Consider the following 21,714-nt stretch of genomic DNA (forward strand, 5'->3'; position numbering starts at 1 on the left):
CAAAAATGCTCATTTCAGTCTGAAGTCCATGTGTAGCATAAATACGCAGTCCCTAATTGTCAGTTGTGCAGCATGTGCAGGATTACTCACACAAACAGATTAGACAAGCCGCTCACACAGTAGGACAGTGTTTTAGCCTCAACAATAAGAGGAAGTGAAATCATAGAAAGAACTGTCACGTTCTTCACCTGGTTGGCTCAAAGCTAAGAATAAATTCAGCCCACCACTCAACGCTGTCTCACCTACACACAATTAATATTCAGTGGTATGCCTTGGCTCAGGTACGACTGGTGGGTTTTTCCCCTCATTAAAAAGTTGTATTGGAAGTGTAGAGACACAGTGGGGAGGTTTTTTTTTGCAACTTCTGTAGGTGGTAATGCTTCTCCTACATACCTGTTCCCAAAAGTGCTTAGATATGCAAAGCAGTGTCTGTTAAAAGCAAAGAGCTTCAACATTCTGGTATCAATAATGTCTGTTCCCTTTAGTCAATTGTTATAACACAACAGTGATCCCACCTATAGCCCAGAGTGATACTGAAGGGAGAGTAATTGTGTGTCCTGCCCACTCTCTGTTTACTCAGAAAGTGTTCACAATGTTAAGAAGTCTGGGTTTGTGGCTCAGACCAGCCACGCAGAGATAAGAGCTGAACAGCAAGTCAACAGCATGTGGGGAAATTAATTTCAAGTGCAGGTGCTGGATATGCTGAAGTGCCAGTCATGACAGGAGGCGGCAGTGACTGTACGCCACCACTCATCTCAGCTACGCTGACTAATACATGACCAGACAGACCTGCCACCACCTGCCCTGATCATGTACTTTCAGAAACTGTTGATTTTGCATTGCACTTTTATATTGAGTACACTCTGGATGAAAACTTGAATGAGTTACAGTTACATTTGAATTGTTAAAGAAAACTCAGGAGCAGCACAACTCATTTCACATAACGTGAAGAAGGTTCGGGAGACCTTGATGAATCCCACAGAAGCATTTAATGAACACTCAATTGAGGAGACAATCAAGCAGGCAGTACAGTACAACCACGATATGTTATTGTGCAGTGTAGTCCCAACTCTCTGAGGTCCTGTGCATTTTCCTGATGCTTATATCCCTAGCCCCAACTATCAAGTACATGATATCTCAAGATATCGATGGCGTCAAAGAAAAGATGGTCACCTTGAGCATAGTTCTGGGATGCATGAGAACCTATGTCTGGCCCTGTTACACTGCTCCCACTGACCTCCAAAAGGAGATAGTCCTGAAACAAAACATTCCCTTATCATGCAACTGTCTACATAGGCTCCCTGATTGAGACAGGGAGGCAAGGACAGAACAGGAAGGAACAAGAAAGCGGAAGGAAACGGAAAATACGTGCATCCGGCAGAATTTCCTGCGGCACCGGAGCAATCCTGGAAGTGTAACGTCTGATAGTTTGGTATTAGGTTGCTCAAAGACAAAACACTGCACAGATATTCAGTACCACTTAAATAGTGATATACTGTTAAAGTATAATGTGACAAGACTCCACCAAAAAGGTTCTTTCTTCCCTTGTTCCCTCTATCACACGTCTTTCATATGTCATTTTGTCACTGTTTTGTCTTTTTTTTTTTTGCACTGATAGCTCATATTTGTCATTATTATAACGAAGCATCATAAAGACATTAAAAATTAAAAGGCATTTAGTGTTTCCACCACATTTTTATTAATGTCAGAGTGCAAAAAGCCTCTGAAACAGCATTATCAGACTTATGCAACCCTATAAAACATCCCTCCAGTAGAACAAGGTTTCACAAATTATTTTTGAGTCAGCAGCTCCTTGAGGCAAAATGGAGACCACACCATATGGGGAAACTCTGGGACACCAGTTACTTCTATATAAATTCCGGCGTGCTAACCTGGTCTAAAAAGTAGCCACCGCAGCAATCCTTGGCCACATGACACCTCATCATCACACTGCAATGATGATATAACCAGAAGGGATACTTTTGTCTTGGGAGGCTATAGGGAAAGAGGGTTGTTTTTTTTCCTGCATGTAGATCACTGGAATTATACAGAAAGTCATACCAGCATTTCATGGGTATGGTAGTGCAATTACCATGTAGGCACATTCTCAACCCCCGAGAAGGATAAACAGTAGATTTGCATGTAAAGTCCAAGGTCTCTCCATAAGCGGAGTGAAATTAAGTCCTGTTTCTATTTACAGGAAAATGGATTTGGATTTCCATATCTTATATTTACATAGTCAGGAATACAGGATGAGAAGAGAGACAACACCCACAATCATCCTGTTTATCACTACAGTTACTCTGTAAGCAGATGTTTCAGCCGAGACATTGTTACAATAAGAAATCCACAGGTCTGACTCGAGATCAGCCAATATTTGCACAATATTAGTAATCTCACAAGGAGTGCGTCAAATGCGTTAATGCACCTTTCCCGATAGAAGAAAGCAATTACATTACAAATATATTGTCATTCAGCTGTTGTCTGCACACTTTAAAACAATAAATTATTTTGCAGGAAGCCTTAAAGAAAAGCTGAGAAACCTCTTAGAATGTGTAACAATGACCACACTTTGTGTGTCTCAGGAAGAATCAAACATAAGCATAAATGGAGATGTCATGAACTGGCTGAACAGCAATAGCAAGTTTGAAAAAAAAAAAACAAGAACATTTCAAATGCCCTCAGTCCCATATAAACACTCAACCAGCAGCAATCAGCATACAGTTGACACCCTGCAGCTCTTCAATTTTAGCTCAACTGGTCAGATGCCTGAGCCACAACATGTACTTCAAGAGTTCTGCCACTACAGCAAAAGTCTTAAATGGTCTTCAATAAAATGCAACACATCAACAAAATCTTACGTCAACAGTTGATACAGAACCACTGCATGCACATAAAGAAATATTTCAGTCACCCTGTACTATATGTTAGAGAAATGTTGCGCAAGGAAACAAGAGCTGTGTAACTTGTGTTTCTTCAGAGGGTGAAGGAAATGACAACTGACGGAGCAGATGCAGCGAGGCAGCCAACAGATATTCAATATTGATTCATTACATTCTTTAAGGGCGATAGAGGCACAACCAAACTCCTGCAGTTGTCAGATGGAGAATAGGACCAGTGTAAGCAGGATTTAAACATCTTACCTAACTGGACCTGGTTTAACGGAGACAACTTGTCTCTGTTCTACTTACTGACACATGACAAAGGGCTCAGAGTCTCTCTTTCTCTCTCTCTCTCTTTCTTTCTCATAGGTAATTTTAAAGACAGAAGTGATTACAACAAAGCTGTTCTGTTGACTCTTCCTGTGCAGGGGGAAGCAGGAGTGGTCGCTTTGTTTCATGCTACTGTTCATCACAGGCATCACAATTTCCTACATGCTAGATAGTGCACATTATATTGCACCACAACACATGCCCCCCCCAAAAAAAAACACACTTCCCCAAATGAGAAGGCAGGTTTGATGCTTATAAAACCTTTTATATATGACAGCAATAATCAACAAGAATAGATGAAAACACAGAGCAAGATGAACTGTAAAGAAGACTATGAGCCAAAGACAGAAGTCAAATGTTTTCTACATGTGTGCAAAGATACTGATTTACACACAAAAAAACAATGCTTTAGGAAGAAGGAAGAGCTACGATAACCCTTACTGGGTGCAACTCTGCTGTGCAACATGTGTGGTGGTTTCCCTTGGTATCTCATTGTCACACATGAATAACCAGACTTTGGCTAGAGTGATAAGGCATTTAATAAAACAGCTCAGCACAAAAACTAAGCAGTCTCAGTGGTCCAGGGATGAATCCCCTTCAAAAACCCTGCTGGGGGCGCCCAGATAGCCCAGTTGGTAGAGCGGGCGCTATAGAGGTTTACTCCTCGACGAAGCAGGCCCGGGTTCGACTCCGACCTGCGGCCCTTTGCTTATGTCATTCCCCCCTCTCTCCCCTTTCATGTCTTCAGCTGTCCTGTCAAAATAAAGGCCGAAAATGCCCCAAAAAAATAATCTTTAAAAAAAACCTGCTGGGTCTCTTTTAGGCTATACTCTATCCAGGGTGGGAAATCAACACTGCACTTAGGGTAATTTTTTTTACCTTATCAACGCCTTGGAACAGTGACCTGCTATTATATGAAAATCCCGATTTGTTGGAAAGCATAATGAATTATGAGTAAGTTGCTAATCAAAATACTTTGGAAACTTAATCATAGCAACCAACTTGCTTCATGGTTTTTGATCCATCACTCTAACATTTGCCATATCTGAGTAGCTGTGGTCAAAGGCCATTTGCCAGTTAAGGAAATATTTAGACTAATAGAGGATTTCCTCCACAACGTTATTGCCAGATCTTTTTGAAGGACTTCTAAATGCAATAGTCTGCCTCCAAATCAATACGACTACTTGGCATCTTGTGTTAACCAAAGACCAAAGGCCAAATGTATATCCTGCTGTGATGGCTGATATATGGGGATTCTTTTTTCATGTCTCTCTCTCACTTCCCTTCATTTACATTTTAAGGCTTGTATTTGCATTTTACGACAGCCTTTGCAGGGGCAGTAGGGTAGAAAGGTGAACTTGAACTGGGAGAATCAGATTCAAGCATCCACCCTGCTTGCACCACTGTCTTTGAGGAATAACCTAAAGCCCAACCAGCATTCAGGACTCCTGCTCTGTACACAACAGTGACCTCTGACCTCTTGGAGAGGGCATGTGGGGCAAGAGGACAGGCCATTCAACCTCAGGAGATATTGATTGGCTAAAGGGAGACTGGTAGAGGGCACCCCATGTGGGGGAAGGGTGGACAGACACGGGACATAAACTTTAACAGTTGGCTGAATGAAGGATAAGTAGAAACGATGACAGCTAATGGGTTAATCCTCTTCTTTTTTTTCTCCAAAACCCTCATTCGAGAGGTAGAAGATTGCAAGGTCTGAGCAAACAGTACAGAGTGATAAGAGCGAGAGCTAAGGGTCTAATTCCAATGAGATAAAGAGACCTACACCACCTTACATGCACATGTATAGGCACATATTTACATACAAGATTGGCTGCTGGCATAGACACATAGCCTGTCCAATGTACTCTAAAAAGAGCACCAAAGTCTTCTAATACTACAATCCTTTGTACAGTGAATGTGCAGGAATTCATCTTTGTGTCTTTTTAATTCATGGTCATGGCCGTAGCCAGCTATGAGGTCACAGAGGTCCGGATCTTGGTAATTATTTCCTAAAAAAAACACTATCTCTGCAGTCTGAATGACGTAAAACTGCATGAAAAATGACAACTATCTGTGTGGGAGAGACTGACCGGGCCACACCGCCTGAGCCGTGTGTGCATCGCAGAACTTTTTGTTTTTCATTTCGGCGCCCATGTTAGAGCAGCCAAACAAAACACACACACACACACACACACACACACACACACACACACACACACAGTGACAGTAAATTGTGGTGGAAGAAGTACTCGGTTCTTTTAGCCTACTTAAGTAAAAGCAGCCTACTAATACGTTTATGTAAAAATACTTCATTACAAGTTAAAGTCCTGAATTCAGAATGTTACTAAAGTAAAAGTACAGAGTAAATTGTGCAGCTTTAATAAAAGCATTTTTGCCAACAGGTCCCTCTAAACGTATTTAAATATAGATTAGGAGTTTGTGTGTATTGTATAGCTTGGGTTTTGTTTGTAGGTGTCATGGTGGTATGGATTCTGCTTGTCCAGAAACGCAGTAATTGGGCTCCAATAAAAGAAGAAATTCTGGACCTCAATAATTTCCTAACCCTGGCTACAGCCCTGCACATGGTGCTTGCAACATATGTGCTACAAACTAGTTTTAAAGTTCTCATAGAGCAACACAGACATTAATGCCAGGGTTTTTTCTTCAGTAGGTAGTTTTGTTTTCATGTGCCAGTGCAGATGCATATCTTGCATTTCAACATTTGAAATAAAAGTTAATTTCCTTTTATGTACTGAAAGAAAAAAACATTGTCTGTTAAAGCAGTGAGGTTATTCTGAGATTAACTGGTTGTGAGACTTAAAACTGGCTATTAAAATGAACATCTCTCTGTTCTGCTTGACTAGAAATTCAGAGTGACTGTGATTCTTCAAGTGGTAATCCACATTGTTGTTTTGTCTCTATCTCTGGTGCTATAAGCGCTCTTCACTTCCTAAAGATCACATGTCATTTAATGTATGTGGGTGGTAATATACAGTATGTCCTTGGAATTTCTGTTGATGTACTTGTTGGCAGGTTTTATCAGCACTCAGCACTTGCATGTAGCATTTGTCAGTGTGTACTATACCGCTAGAGAAACAGGCTTTGTACTGATGTTATCAACACATAAACTCCTGGACAAATATGATACTTCTCTGTTGGTTTCTGAGCAACATGGCTCCAGAAAGCCTGTTGTCTTCCAATCCTGAAACCTGACTATATCAGTGTAATACATCACAATGCAGTTTGCAGCAGAACACACTACTTAACTGTAAAAAGATTAGGGGTGGGACAAATACCAGCACAGCAATATATCGTTGTCCTTCTTCGTGCAATACGATAATTGATACACTGGCGCCAAATATTGATATATTAATTAATAAAATATGGCGCTCTAAATAGATTTCCCTGCTCCCAGTCTCGCTACTTCAAGGCTCCTCGAGGTGGCATTCAACACATGAATGAGGGAAATTTGAACATAAGTTAACTAGCCGAAGAGGAAGAGGTTTTCAACAGGATGGCGGACAGCACTTTGAGGAAAAGAAACTGATGCCCCAGCCATGTTTAAGTCCAAAGTCTGGACCCTTAGATGCTCTATAGTTCTGTAATTTTAATTTACAGACTGAAAAACTTGTGCTGCAGAATTGTGCAAGTTTGGACTTGCAGTGAATAAAGAGAGCACCTAACCTTTTCACAGGCATTTTGTATCCATAGTTGTATTCATAGGCCGACATCATGATGTATCAGTATAGGATTGTAAATTGATTATCGCATAATTGCTGTATTGTGATATTATCTGTATCGTGAGGTGCCCTGTGATTCCCACCGCTAAGAATGATCATACCTACAAAGTTAGTTGAAAAACTTCAAATAAAATTTAAATTTGCCACAATGCACTTCAGAGGGTTTTTATCTTTTTTTTTAAAGATTATTTTTTTGGGGCTTTTCCCTTTATTATAGTGACAGTGGATAGACACAAAAGGGGGAGAGAGATGGGGGATGACATGCAGCAAAGGGCAGCAGGTCGGACTCGAACCCGCGCCGCTGCAGGGCCCAGCCAAGATGGGGCGAACGCTCCCACTGGGTGAGCCAGAGGCCGCCCCAGTTTTTATCTTTTAAGATTGTCTTCTTTGTTTTGTTCATAACTCCCTACATGTTGTGTGACAGTAGAATAAAAAGATACTGAAGACCTTAGTGGAAAAAGATGCAACCACACCTCTCTTACTTTAAAGGCTTTATGTGTTTAAGTTCTGTTTACACTGTTTACATATGTACCTTTTTAAATAACAGGGAAATAAAAGTTATCTTAACATGCAAATTGCTCAGCTCTGATCTTTAACAGCCGGGCAGAAAGTCCACACGTACCAAAACGATCTTTTTTCCCCCGTCTTCCCTGGCATCGTTTCAAGAATAGTTGCGTCCAAACGGATCCATTTGTGAATGACTCAACACGCTACTTCATATTCCAGGCCTATAGGTGGTGCCGTTTCTGCTACAGAAATTCACCAATAACGGAGAAGAAGAGGCGGAGCATGCACATAAAGCTTGCACGCTGTATACAAACAGACAGTAGAAGAAGAAAACAAACACAAGAAGACGACGACGAAAATGGCTAGTGCAAGGAAACCACAATCGTTTGTGTGGACCGATAGTGAATTGTTGTTGTTGTTGTTATAAGAGGTCGAAGGCTAGAGGTCGCGGGTTGTGGCAATGACATCATCGATACGCATTCGAAAACGCCGCCCCAGCGTTTTCAAATTTTTTCACCCTGGGACCAGGTTTAAAAAAAGTGCGTCTTCAGGCAGTGCGTTTACAGGATTCGTTTGGACGATCGGCCAAAACAATGCTAAACATGTGCGTTTATACCAAAAAGCGTTTCCGTGTGGCTGGCCCCTGAATTGTTTGCTTTATACAAGTAAATTATTTGCTTCAATTAGCAGGTTTGAGCTTTTTTTCCAAGAAGAGGCTACTAATGAATCTAAAGGGACACGAGGAGTAAATGGTATAAAATAAATGAGTGCCATGTGTCTAATGCTATGTTGTGCACCTGGCAAAAACATTCAATCGACATACAGTCAAGATCTCACTGAGAGGCCTGGCCAATGATTGACAGGGAAAGACCTCTATCTAAAAACTAAATGCTTCTTAAATTGAAACAGTGGTGAATATAGTTGAATTAAGCCTTCACAGTCTGGGGAAACAAATCAATATAAAAATAATTATAGTTGCAACATACAAGTAGTAACACACACATATATACAGTATATAAAACATTTACTGCATAAATTGTGTGCTATATATTATTTAATTCCCATGCAACACTATTTTATATCAAACTCTATCTTATTTTGATACTTAATGTTGATAGATTACTTTTATATAAAGTGTTTTTAAATAGTGTTTTAATAAGCATTTTAAAATAGATTTTGTTAATAGCATTAACTCTTCTTATACAGTAAACACTGGTTAGCATTGAATATAACAGGGAGCCAAACAGTAACTATTCATGATCCTTTCTACATAAAAAAGGGGGAAAAAAGCATAAAAACAAGAAGTCGGTCAGTGGTGCTGGTCTTGATTATGTGTCCCTCTCTCACATTCCTTGCAGTATTACCTTGCAAGGCAATAACACAGGCTCCATTGAGCCCCACTGCACCAACAACAAGATCATTGAGGAAGTGTCGCGCAGGCTCGTCACGCACTTTCCACTGACCTCTTTCAGCGAGTCGAGGCAACACAGCCAGCCAAATCTGATTAGCCCCCGCTATGCCATAAATAAAGTGGGAATATAGCAAAAATAATCCAGTGATCCACTTCTCAGTGGTGAACTGTGTGGCTATCTATCAAGCAACAGGATTCAGCTGTGCAAGCAAGTGAGGCTGAGAGTGATTTGTAGCAACTGATGTTACAGCATGTATGAAGAATAAATGTAAAAAGTCTGGATTCAAGTGTTTTCCTACTTGGAAATGAGGAAAGAGGAAATTATAGAAAGAGGCCTCTCTCTGTGCCGGTGCATATGGTACATAACCTTGCAGGGAAATCCACATGTCATGTATTTATTTGTCTGATGCTCTTCTCCATAACACTTTACACCGAGTGCAACATTAGAAAAAGCTCCATTTCTTCTACTAATGAAATTACTAGCAAGTAACATGCATATGGTGTGTAATGTATTGTCGTAAATTGTATTGTCGCATGATAGATTGTAGGACCCCAGGAAGAATAGCTTTTAGCTTATGCTGAAGCTAATGGGGATCCAAATAAAACAAACAAACAAACAAACATAAATGATCAATGTCTTAGAGGCTTTTCCACTCTGAAAATACAAAGTGGCACAACGGAAGAAACACCTACGGTATTAAAAACTAAAATTAACTGTTGGATATTGGCACTTACTTTATACTTAAAGACAGGACAGCCCACAGGTAAAATGTACAAAACATTTGAACTCTGCTACATGGAAGGACTTCCTCTAACCGCAGAAAAAGTCCTCAGACGAATAGTTAAAATGAAAAACAAAAGTTTCTGCTGACTCAGCTGAAATGTCTGCTGGCATTTATGTCATTGTCTGCCTGCCGCCTCACTGGTGGATATTGACCTCGCTATGTAACAACTTCACGTGGAGACTGTGGTATTATGAGAGCAAACATGAATCTCATGTGATGACAGCTCTGGTGGAGAAACACAGGCCCTTCTAAAGGGAAACAGTGTATCTTTACATCGGTTTGTCTTGTGTCGGACTCTGTTCTGGTTGAAATGTTAAATAATATTCCATTTGTTCCTTCTTGCACTTCAATCAACACTTTTCTGACACAATTTGAAAAAAAACAAAGTTTGTTAACGATAGAGTTGTGTGCAGGGCTATTGTACTGGCTTGCATTAGTTTTGTACATCTGTCACTGTATATTCTATCCTTTATTACTCAATCTTATAGCTTCCTGTAATTAGTCAGTTTTACCAGAATACCATGTGATGATTGTAAAGGGAAACTACTAAACACTGCTTTAATGCAACTCTTTATACCTCTACAACTTTATATAAATGACTTGTTTAAAAAATGTCTCTGGCTTTCTATGAGCTGCAGAAACAAACACACCAAGTCAAATTCCTCATGTGAGCAGACTTACTTTGCCATAAAAGCTGGGATTCAGGAGAGAGAGTGCATGTCGCTGCTTGCAGAGTTCAATGCACAATGCTATTGTAACTCTAGACTGACTTTATGATGATAGTTCCTCTAGTGCGGGGGAGGTGGGTTGGGGGTTTGCATTTTCATTGAATGGCATGAGCGTCCCAAACTGGATTAACATGTTGGTTTATATGGTGACTGTGCAGTCACGTCACTGCATTGTGATCTTTAACAATCAAGTCTTTTGTCTGCACAGAGGCAATGGATGAGTGTAAATCTTAGATAAAGAGCTCTGTTCACTGTACATGGAGACATCCAGAACAGAAACTGTCACTTCTGTGCTAAATGTGGATTAGTTTAATGTGCCTGCAATCTATCCAATACAAACTCATGAGGGATGTGTATCATTTGGCATGGATCTGATTAAATTACGTTTTGATTGCCTGGGCAGGCTGCCAGCGCTAGCTGATGCAAATATGAAATATAAACGCTTCTGGTTTGATGGACATGTCAGCATGTTGCAGCTGCGTGCTGGTATCCAGGCAGAGAAGTACCAGGATAGATTGCGGTCAGCCGGTGAATTAAAACACAAAGCCTACAACTGTACTAGCAGCTCGGTTCAGGAACTGCAGGGCATCCCAAAAGCTCAGACCCTTCCTTATAGTATGCTCCCTGGCTGCGTCACCGTCAGCCCTGCTGGGATTCCCTCATGGCTCCGGCCCAGGCAGTTAAGTAACTACTGATTTTCTTCCTGCATTTTTTTGGCAGGATAACCAAGTTAAAGCCCCACGTGCCGCACAGGCCTTTTAGAAATGTAGCTTTTGGCAACGGAACAGCTGAAAGCCAGCCAAGCCAAGTTGCTTCCCACTTCTTTAATGGCAGGGAAACTTGTGGTGTGCAGACAGCAGACATTCACTGTGATACAAGCAATGCTGATATTTACAAGTGGGTTATTACTGAAACATTCAGGTGACACAACGTGGGCCTTAAAGGCCCACACCCTTAAACCTTGTAGGGCGATTTGAATGCAGTAACAACATAAAAGCCGTCTTACCACCCTGTAAAGCACAAGTGTCAAACTCAAGGCCCGCGGGCCAAATCCGGCCCCTCCCAAGTTTTGATCCGGCCCGCATATCAATTTAGGTTCACAATAGATTTTGGCCTGCCTAGTTGTGTGCAGAAACCAAAAAGACGGGAAACTCTTTTTAAACTGTAATTATGTGACACTCAAAGCAGAATTAGGCAGATATGCCGACTTTGAGTCTCAGGAATTCCCACAGAAGCAGAGAGTTATCATATTTAGGCTGTGAAACAGGTTGATGTAAAAAATGTAATCATTGTTTTGCTTCATTTACAAAACTCTGTGATGGCTAAGGAACTTTTTTTTTAGGGCTTTATGTCGACATAACTGTAAGTGAGAACAGTCTCACGGCAGTTCGTGTAAATGTCATGTTATTTTTAATATATTGATTCGTGTCCACAGGGACGTTTTCCTCGTTTTTTACGTGTAAATGTCACGTTATTTTCTCGGGGAAAGGACGCCGCGCTGGGGACGCGCCACAATAACGGGATGGCGGAGGTTGGGTTTAGGAGAAACCCGACGGGGAAAGGGTGCCTTACACGCCGGGAGACGGCCGCGGGGGACGCGCCACAATAACACACGGGACAAAACGCTACGCGATCCCCGGGAAACAAAGCGCCGCGCGGGACGCGATCCCCGCTCGCCCGGGTGAAAGTCCTGTGTTGTTTGACCCATCCACCACCCCGACCAACCTCCCTACGAGTATTTTCGGCTTTTTATACTACTCCCTACCATTTTCGTGCTGTGACCACGAAATACGCTTCCCATTGAAATACATTATTTCACATGTTGGCCACCACGTAAAAAACAAGAAAAACGTCCCTGTGAACACGAATCAATAGATTAAAATAACGTCACATTTACACGAACTGCCATGAGACCGGGCTGGTGAGAAAGCTATATGAGACATGCAATAAACAGTCAAATATGTTTGACTTTGATTAAATAAAAGCATGTCAATAAATACATGTCTCGCCCCTGATGTGATTCTTACTTCCAAGTGTGGTCCTTAGTGAAGTTGAGTTTGACACACCTGCTGTAAAGGATTATAGTTTGATAATAAGACAACAAACAAGCGTCAAACCTGTTTGTCTGGTCTGTGCATGTTTGTCTGTCATTGATTTACAGCCACTAACCAGTTTAGTGGCCAACAGCCAGTGACTGCCACTCACTCAGCCATGATGTTCAGAGGCTAACTGAGCAGGCTATTTGTATAGTACACTTGCTGCTTCCAAATGTTCTTCAAATACCCTCGAGCTGAGATCAGGCTTGTGTGCTGACAGGAAGCTGAGTGGATTTCTGCTTGTAAACATTTTAATAATGTTTATAATAATAACGGCGCTGCCAGCTTTGCATTTTGATATGTACACTTAACACACTGAGGTGTGAATCTACAAACATCATCACAACTCTGGATCAAGATGGGATGGTAATGACTAATACACAGACCTTTATGTGAAACTGAGCTTAGTTTCAACATAGATCACATCAAACACTTGATTAGAGGAGAGGTCACAAGTACCAGTTTACATGTCAAGAGAAGGAACACTACGGAAACCAAAAACATCAAAACAACAGGATTAGAAGTACAAATACCGGTACCAACTATGAGAAGCTATGAGAAGACAGACATGCTCAATGGCCAAGCAGCAATGCGTGTTAGCTATGGCAGGACTGACATCAAGCTGATATTGGGCAATGAAAGTGCACCACTGACATGATGGTCATTTCTCACTAACTGGAAACACATTCTAGAAAGCAACAAATGAAAATCAAATCAGGGCTGCAACTAGTGCTGAACGATTTGGGCAAAAAAAATCGAATTGCGATTTTTCTGTCAAATATTGCGATTACGATTCGATTTGCAATTTAAAAAAAAAAAAAAAAAGTTTAACTAAAGTTCAATATTCACTGGGTAACAGCTAAAACATGTCATGGAGCATTATAACATGAGACACCATCAAAACTGCTTTATATTCTTATGCAAGGATGAGAACATATGTAGATATGAATTACCAGCAATAAGTGATTTTATTTTCATATGCATGGAACATTAATCAGTCAAACACAGAACATGTATCACAAAAGCTAAAGTTATAATAATAAAAAATAATTCCAATAAAAAAAAAATGGCCTGTCCTGTAAACTGAAATTTCTGATATGCATCAGTTCAATAGCAGCATCTACATATTGCACCTTCTACGATCATGTTAAATAAAGTAATAAAAAATAAATGAAAAATCCATTGAGAATAACACATCTCTGTAAACAATCTGTGATATGTAACGTTATTCCAGCATTTATCTTATGAAAAAACAGTAATAATAATAATGAAAAGAGGAATAAAAAAATGGTAAACCAAATGTTACACCAAATTCAACTAAATATTGCACATTCGATTGTGGTCTTCACGATTAGCTAATCGCATTCTTTCAAATCGCGATTTCGATTTGAAAACAATAAATCGTTCAGCCCTAGCTGCAACTACTAATTATTTCCATTATTTATTTATCTTTCAATTCTTCTCTTTTTTTTTTTAAAGTGCTCATATTATGCTTTTTGGCTTTTTCCCTTTCCTTTCCTTTTAAAAATAAAAAAAATAATTTTATTAAAGCACCTTATTGTTTAGTTTCTTTCTAGTAATGTGTCAACTGTTACAGAGGCCTTTCCTTCATGACAAGAACATTTTCTTGAGGCAATACTTTAGATATTGAGACAGTTAAAAGAGTCTAACACAATCAATATTGACAATCTAAAATGTTTGCAAGATGACAAAGTGGTAAACGTTCATTTCCATGCGCTGTAAAATACTAATAACTTTACAAGCATGGAAAGACACAATAGTCAAGCTATAACGTCATAGTTTAATAAGCAAAATCCTACAATATGTTAAACCACAATATCAATACTATATTTATATAAGAGCAACTACTTGCGTCTTTATGTAAACCTGGTTTCATAACAATAAGTGTTATTAGGGCTTATTAGGGCCAGAATGTATTATGCAAAAGGGGAGGCCTTTTTAAGACCTGAACTTGATCACTGGCCATACGTTTCTAATCCACAACGTAATTTTAATTACAACATTAACACCCTCCTCCACCAGCTCGCTGCAGCAGTACTTCTCTCCATTGGAAACACTGGTGCACTGTGCAGTTGGCCAGTGTCGGCCACAGAATACCATATGCCAGATTGGACCAAAGAGATTAGTGCAGCAATTTCTGGACAAGCCTCTATGGTGATTGGAGGATGGTGGGGTGCAGGGTGTGATAAGGGCCTGAAAATCTCTCTTAAGAATTTCAGTGCTTAATAGTCACATTGGGAAGATGCAGGTGTCACAATTTACCATCTCTTGTTTGTCAAGGACAACTTGAAGAAGTCACATGGAGGACATTTAGCATAGGAGAGCGACTTGCCTGCTGAAATACATTTTTAGAGTCAAATTTTAATGAAATCACACAAGCTAATGATGGGTCCCTGCCAGAGTGGCCAGTAAGATAAGCAACAAGGTGCAGTAAAACCTGACCAGCTTTTGAGCAATGGCTGGTGTTTCTCTATTAAAATCTAAAAGTAAACTTCCTCTTCATCCTGCTCCTGTCGTCCTGATTTCTGGTTCAGGTTTTAAGGTTTCAAAATGCCATCTACCCATCAATTTGTGATGTCACAGTTAACAGAAAACATGTCAGAGAATTTTGACTTTCATTACGCCAAGGTAGGGAATGAGTCCGGGTAGGGAATGAGTCCTTACCCCAAGTGAAGGAGTTCAAGTACCTTGGGGTCTTGTTCGCGAGTGAGGGGACAATGGGGCGGGAGATTGGTCGGAGAATCGGCGCAGTGGGGGCGGTATTACATTCAATTTATCGCACCGTTGTGACAAAAAGGGAGCTGAGCCAGAAGGCAAAGCTCTCGATCTACCGGTCAGTATTCGTTCCCACCCTCACCTATGGTCATGAAGGCTGGGTCATGACCGAAAGAACGAGATCCAGGGTACAAGCGCCCGAAATGGGTTTCCTCAGGAGGGTGGCTGGTATCTCCCTTAGAGATAGGGTGAGAAGCACAGTCACCCGTGAGGAGCTCGGAGTAGAACCGCTGCTCCTTTGCGTCGAAAGGAGCCAGTTGAGGTGGTTCGGGCATCTGGTAAGGATGCCCCCTGGGCGCCTCCCTAGGGAGGTGTTCCAGGCACGTCCAGCTGGGAGGAGGCCTCGGGGAAGACCCAGGACTAGGTGGAGGGATTATATCTCCACCCTGGCCTGGGAACGCCTCGGGATCCCCCAGTCAGAGCTGGCTAATGTGGCTCGGGAAAGGGAAGCTTGGGGTCCCCTGCTGAAGCTGCTGCCCCCGAGACCCAACCCCGGATAAGCGGACGAAGATGGATGGATCATGCCAAGGACATTTCATAACCGTGTTTCTGTCAAGTCAGTTTCACAGCAGAATGAAACATATGGGACAATTTAGGGCTGCACAATTAATTGAATTTTAATCACGATCACGATTTTGTCTTCCCACGATCAAATTCACGTGATCGAGCGATATTTAAAATGATTCATTCCGTTCATAGAACGCTCCGTATCAAAGTTTTTTTTTTTCCAAAGCTCCGTAAACCACAGTCTGATCACGTGCCTCCATGAGCCAATCAGAGTTGTTCCCTGCAACGTGCAGCTTAGTTTCTAGATGTTGACAGTCACAGAGGACAGAGTAACGTGAGGAAAATTCCACAACAGATAGCAGTCGGTCATAAGTCGTCACAAGGTTTACCAGTTTACCAGTAAACGCAACATTTTGTCCCATCTGTGTTGTTTTTCAGACAACGGCGGTGACCAGTGCTAGTTTGTGTCTTTTAGCTCATAGCTTTAGCGCAGACTGTTGTACGTCCCGCTGTTGGAATCCTCTACGGTGAAATACAGTCACACCACCGTCTAGCTGTCAGCGTTTTAGCCGTGTTTAATCCAGTTACTACTGTAGCTAATGGTAGGCTAACGTTAGCTGCTGTGTAACATGTTATTAGTGTTAACTAGCGTGACATGCAGCCGATGTTTCTGTTGCCTCTAACGTCTGTTTTGGAGCATTCAGAGCGCAACGCAGACATTCAAGGGCCCTGACACACCAACCAGACGGGCCGACCGTCGGCAGAAAAGCCAGTCGGACTGATCAGTCGGGTCCCGAGGTCCAAAAAATGCCTCAGAACACACTGAAGCGACGCCGACTTGAGCGTACACTCTGCGCGTGCGCGAAACGTAATACGTCTCCATAGCAGCAGACGGCGCTGCTCTGTATTGTTTCCATTAACAGTCTGATTATTTCCCAGAAAATGAAAACCGACAGCTGATTGGACGAACACGTCACGTGGTTCTTTTTTCTCCGGAAATACACAGCCAGACTGTCATGACGGCTCGTTCAGAATACGATCTCATATTGTACTAAAATAGCTCACCGAAACGTGTTTCTGAAAACATTTTAAGCGAGAAATAGGCCGTGCAGTTGCTAAATCTGTCTTCATTTCAGATTGACAGTTTAAAAGATTTTCGTCAGATTTTGAGCGGCTCATCCGCTCCCCATTTCCGGGTGAGTCCCGACTGCCCTGTCTCCGACTGAACATGTCGGGTCGGCCCAAATGAAGGCCAATGGCTCCTCGGACAGCCGATGGCACGGGACACACCGAACAGATTCGAGTCACGGACCAGGCCAGACGGCCCGACGCCCGATTATCGGGCTGGTGTGTTTTCTCTCTAAGTGGCACCGTAATCCGCGTTGCTATTTCGTCCGGTAGATACCGGTTAACATCCTGTATCTTTTCACGGCAAACGCACATGTGGTGGAAAGCGGTCGCACAACAGCTGAAATGGCATACTCCTTCATAGTATCCTTCAACAAAGGAGGAATGTAGCACAATATGGATGTGAAAGCAGTTATAATTAGCCAGTGACAATAAAATTTGTTTTGGTTAAAATCAACAAATAATCGTGATAATCATGATCTCAATATTGATCAAAACAATCGTGATTATCATTTTGGCCATAATTGTGCAGCCCTAGGGCAATTTATTGTATTCTTTCAATAAAACTGCTGAGTTGTTTTTACACTACAATATGTGTTTAAGTTCTCATCCTGACAAGGTGAAAAAGCCTCTAAAACCACATTTAGATCAGACCAGAACAGTAATGAAATGATCCACTGAAACCAGACTTTCTAACTGTTTTCAGAATATATATATGTTTATGGTCATCTAGACAAAGTACTATAGTAGCCTTTAAAACCAAACCAGCTTCCTGTGCATGCACTCCCCCACACCAACTTAAGAAAGAAACTATAACACCAACCACAAAAAAGTCAGTTTGGGTTGTGGCTGAGGTTCTTCAGCTTGGCATAACCAACCAGACTCTCCTGAAAAATACAGTAAGGCAAGGCAAGGCAGCTTTATTTGTATAGCACATTTCAGCAACAGGGCAATTCAAAGTGCTTTACATAAAACATTAAAGAACAGTTAAAAACGATATTAAAAAAATTAAGAACAGATAAAAGATGAGAATAAAATGTTGCAAGTCAGGTTCCAAACCTGGCCTTCCAGAGGACTTAACCAGTTCCAAACTGGGCCTTATAAAGGACTTAAAGGAAAATTCCGGCCAATTTTTTTTGTCGGCTGCGGGAGGAGGACGAAGGCTGCTTGCCCGGCTAAGGGAACTACCACACAGATCGACACTGACAAGCCTCCTACTCACCAACATCAGATCAATCACACACAAAATGGATGAGCTACAAATACACACGGAACTGCTGCGTGATGATCTTTTACAAAAGCCTGGCTGAACACATTTATCACGGACGGCAGATAGCAGCTAACAGCTAGCAGCTAACAGGCCAAGCTACCCACCGGCAGGATCAAGACAGGGTAGGTGAATTTAAACAATGTCTGAGTTGAAAATGCATCTTGTTGACACGTAAGGGCCCTGTTCATGTGGCACAGACATTTTAATTGCATTTTATGTGTGTTAAGAGGCACAAAGGCACTCTAAAACCTGCCCCGACAACTGCCGTTTTAGCTCAGGGGACGCTTGTACATGTAGCTGCAGCTACTCCGTGTTGCTTGCACTGATTCGGGTCGGGTTTTTTTCTATCGAAAGTACTCGCATAGCTATAGCGATCAAGATTAACGTAAAAATTGGCTGGAATTCTCCTCTCTCTTTAACAAGTTAACCAAGTCCAATTCGGGCCTCACAGAGGACTTATACTTTAACTCATTTTCATTTTCTGTTTCAGTAACTGAGCTCTTTTTGAATCCACTTCAGATGACAAGTTTACTGCCCCCTTCTCATATCCACTGACGTCATACAGAGGGATACAGTGAATTTTCCCACCGCCCTGCTGTAGTACTGAAGGCAGCTCATTGTGTCCATATCACTCCCCTGACATGTTGGACTTGTCTTGATCTCAGCCACTAACAGATGCTGACAGACTCTTTTATCAACCTACTCCACCTTTGTTATATTATGTACTTCCACAGAAATTTCAACAATTTAAGGGGTTTTACCCTAGAGAGACACAGCCTGAAGACTTTTGTGAAATTATATCAGTTGGATATTAAAATGAGACAGATCTGCAGGGCGGCCAATATCATTTTGTTTTTGCATTTGATAAAATACAACCATTTAATAAGAATAACAAAGAGACACAACATTGCTGAACTTAAATGAACATTTTTTTAACCCTGTTTTTGTCTGCATTATCTCTGTTTAGTCAGTGTGTAGCACTAGGTTATAACTTGCAGCACAGTTTTGAAAACGCAAAGGAAAAACAACTTCTTCAAAACGTTCCGTTATCGTGTGGACGGCCCGTAAAAGGATTCACAGTTACACTTGCTTACTGTACCAACACCATCCCAAATGACAAATCTGATAAATGTTTTACTGGATAGGAGTGATAGTGGGGGCTGGGGGACGCTGTAGTTTTTCGACCCCTGTAAGCTGGTTTAGCTGGTTGAAGGCTTGTTACTGTGACGCTGACGTCTGTCCGTAGAATGGAAATTGAAATTGATACAAGGGGGAACGCTAACTTCATTCTACAGAAGACACACTGAGGCTACATCTACACTACTACGTTTTCATTTTTAAGGCATTGTTTTGAGACAAAAACTATTTCCATTCACAAAAGAGTTTAAGCTCCAGTATCAGAACTAATCTACGTTCATATTAACAAGTCTGACAAAGTATATCACATGACCATTCACACTGGGCATGCGCATGCCGTTGTCAACAGAAAGCATATTGTCTGACGTTACTCTGCCGTTGAAATGTATTCATGGAAGAATAAATTGAAAATACAGAAAATACTTTGGAGAAAGAACAACAATGGCAAAAAGTAAGACTAAGGATTTACTTGCTTGGACTGATGACGAGGTGGAACTGTTACTAAAGGGTATGTAAGCCTATACCAAAAAGACTGACTGACAGTGCAGCCAACAGTGTATAATTACTCTGTTATAAGTAAACATCATGCATTCAAAATTTAAGTAGAGAATTAGCATTAAAATATACCAAATGGGGCTACATTTTAACAAATGTATATAAAGCTGGGTTGCCTAATCTATAATACAGTATAGCCTAACTTGTTTGTTAATTATATTTTGTGTTACTAATCTGAATCTGAAACTAGAAACAAATACATAGTGGAGTAAAACGTACAATAATTCCTCCAGAATTGTAGTAGAAGTAGCTAAAGTACAAGTTCAAAATTGTACTCAAGTAACGTTATAGTTGCCTACTTTACACCACTGCTCTGCCACTCTGTTTTTGGTATGAGTAGCAAAACGACCTAGAAAGCAGCTTCAGATCCATTCATTAAGGCACCGTAAGCTCTGAATCACCCTATTGACCCCCAACATGACATATCAGACCAAACCTTCTTTAAAGGGTCATGTAGACCCTGTCACATGCACTGGCTTTTATATTCAACTGGGCAGTATGATGTACTGACGTTAGTGTATGTTTTGTGGCGTTGTGAAACAAAAAAATGGTGGGTTCAAATTGTACAGGACGTGCCGCCATCATTTTAATTAGCAGTTTTGCCCACAAATCTTTAGCAGCAAACATATGAACAGTTGTGGGTAATCCGTTATTGGCGTCTAGCTAAAGCACCGGATAATATTGGCAATAATCAGCTATAGAAATATTAACTGAAATAGCGAGCAATATTGTGCTTTTACATTTGTGATAGTATTTTGGTGACATAACATAAAAATAGTAATATAAAATCAAGCTAACAGTCGAAATCTGAACGTTAGCCGATAGTAATGGTACAGTTTAACACTTGTAACTGACAGTAACGTTAAATACGACCCCTGTTAGCTTATAACATGTACACTTTTATTATTTTACTCTCTATATTCGGTAAAACTCGGTGTTACCGCCGAAAAACCTTGTATTAAAATAAAACACCTCTTCCGTTAGCTTTTTTTTTCAAGAAATGGTGCCATTAACGTTACTCAACGTAGGTTGAATTACGTTCGTTGGCTGACATATGGCAGGTGAGTCCATCCGCTAACGCTAGCTACCTAAGCAATAACGTAGCTACACTATTGATCAGGCGATTTGATAACCTCGCATCGGTTAAAAAACAAACAAACGCTGCGTCCTGTAAGTGACGACTAAAAACAGAAGCAGCAAAAAAACAAGGAAGCCACACAAACGTAAATTATGTATAAGACTTTGTAGGCATAAAAAGGCAAACGAAAATTAAAGAGAAATATTAACTTACCACATCGGCTTCCGTTCGGGTTTCACACTCTTTGGTACCGGAAGAAACATTCCTGTTTTCCCCGTCTCTGAATCCAGTCTTTCACTTCGATTACACACAGAGAAAAACACACTAAAAAGAGGAAGATGAGAAGTGGTTGATGTGTTTATCAGCTAGAAATAAAGTGGTTGCATGTGACTGCATGATATCCACGCATTCGGCTTTTGCGTGTAATTGTGTTTTCAGACTTTGAGTGTCGGATTCAGAAGCCGCAACGTTCAGTCAGACAGCAAGAGAGAGAGGCGTGGAGAGACTCTCCGGCCTGCACAGTCAGATCATTGGTTGACAAACAGTAATCAGATGCAAATTCCTAACCTCTGAATCAGCAGGGGCCAGCCCCCAACATACACCCACACCCCCACCCCCCGGTGCAGGGGATGTCGGTAAATGCATGGGTGTGAATTATAAAGTGGGCTGGGAGTGGAGCAAAAAAGGTGGAGAGATATGTACTATGAGAGGCTCCACAACAGAACCCTTAACCTGGTTCCCAACAACGGTGTCACAGTAGGCTA

General features: G+C 41.2%; 1 protein-coding gene across 2 annotated transcripts in view; it reads right to left on the reverse strand.

Annotated features, from left to right (window-relative positions):
• arid3a (AT rich interactive domain 3A (BRIGHT-like)) overlaps window positions 1-21,475 on the reverse strand; it is a 60,289-nt gene extending 38,814 nt beyond the window's left edge. The window contains exon 1 of one of the 2 annotated variants that reach the window (XM_031307174.2): window positions 21,164-21,475. The gene's annotated coding sequence lies outside the window, so the exon portion shown is untranslated. The remainder of the gene's footprint in view (window positions 1-21,163) is intronic. The other variant, XM_031307173.2, reaches the window with a different exon arrangement.
• Between the last annotated feature and the right edge of the window lie 239 nt (window positions 21,476-21,714).

This window comes from Sander lucioperca, chromosome 11 (assembly GCF_008315115.2).
Source record: "Sander lucioperca isolate FBNREF2018 chromosome 11, SLUC_FBN_1.2, whole genome shotgun sequence".
Taxonomy (NCBI): Eukaryota; Metazoa; Chordata; class Actinopteri; order Perciformes; family Percidae; genus Sander; species Sander lucioperca.